Here is a 1,573-nt window from a genome sequence, read left to right as displayed (position 1 = left end):
AATTGTGTGAAACAAAACTTAAAATCATGTGGAATTGGTGATGGAAACAAAGAAAAATGACAAGAAAGTGGCAGAAAATATTTAAAAAATGACAACTAGCATAGCATACTTTATAGATCCAAAGCATTTGGAACTTAAATATTCACTCACAGTGGAAAAATTATCTTTACTCAAGTAAGAGTACTCAACTTCATTATAATTTTACTGTAGCAAAGCAGAAGTGAAAAGTAGGCTACCGTATAATAAAACTACTCTTCTTCTTCAAAAAGTTACTCAAGTTGCTGTAGGCCTACTTGAGTAGCCAAAATGAGTAGACTACTACACACCTCTGCATAAAACTCAATATATCCACAAGGCAGTCCCTAAATCTTGGGAAGACACCAACGACTATTTCTGCTGTGGATCATCAAAAATGAATAAATAAATTCAAACTGATGTAACACGTCTCATATCATTGCGGAGAAGAGCAGGTGATGTCCCGGTTACGGCTTTTTTATTATTATTTTATTTTTCATTGCAATGTAGACTATTCATACAAACAAACAAGGTAAGTTGTGCATACATTGCCAAAGCCAGTAGCAAAATTAATAAATAATAAAAAATAAAGCTAGGAGCAACATGAAAAGCATTAAATAATAATAATTAAAGTAAATCGAAATCCACTAGAAAACTTTCAAGAATATTAGGTTTTGGTTTGTAGTATTTTTATTTGTATTTATTTTTTTATTTTTATTTTTATTTTTATATTTATTTTTATTTTTATTTTTATTTTTATTTTTATTTTTAACATTTATTTGTTTTCTCTGCACTGGGTGTAAAAAAAAACATATATATTTCTGTTAATTCTAATATGCTAATTGTGTACATTGTAAATATGAAACTTATGGCACAATAAAGTTAAAAAAAAAAAAAAAGTTTAGAAGATGGTTCTGGAAAGTTCTGAGGCAGCGACCGAGTCCCCCGTAAACATGGAGCCCATACAGGAACTAATGTATATCAAATGTTTCGCGGTGTGTCTTTAAACATCACACATCACACCGACCAAACAACTTTTCCTTGCGTTTCCGGTATTCCCGCGAATGCCGCTGACTTGACGCCCCCCTCGCGAACGCCATCTTGAAATCGTCCCGAGCCGAGAAGACGAGGGAGAAGACGGACTCGGAGGGGGGAAAGCTGCTCTCCCTGAACTCGATAGCCGCTCGTGCTACGCGGAATCAACAGCAAAAAAACAGCGTTACGTTAGCCGCGGAAGTGTCGAGGCGGTGTCGGTTTTTGTGCTTCTGCCTCGACGCCGTTCGGACCTGCGGGACGGTGTTTGCGTGACTTTGGAACAGGCTGACAGGCGCCAGAGCTGCGCGGAGTCGGTGTGTGTGTGTGTGTGTGTTTCCTTCTGGAGCGGCCGGAGCAGGTCGAGCGGTTCCTCGACTCAACCCCTCAACACACCGGGAGAGTAAATGAACAAACGTCGCGGGCTAACGCCACTTCTCCGGTGACTGCCGCGAATGCGAGAACTCCTTCGCCTATGCAACGCGGAGCGGCCGGGAGGAGACGCCGCCGTGTGTGTGTGTGAGAG

Source organism: Gobius niger (genome assembly GCF_951799975.1).
Source record: "Gobius niger genome assembly, chromosome: 23".
Classification (NCBI taxonomy): domain Eukaryota; kingdom Metazoa; phylum Chordata; class Actinopteri; order Gobiiformes; family Gobiidae; genus Gobius; species Gobius niger.
The sequence above is the reverse complement of the archived record's forward strand: the minus strand, read 5'-3'. Positions refer to the sequence as shown.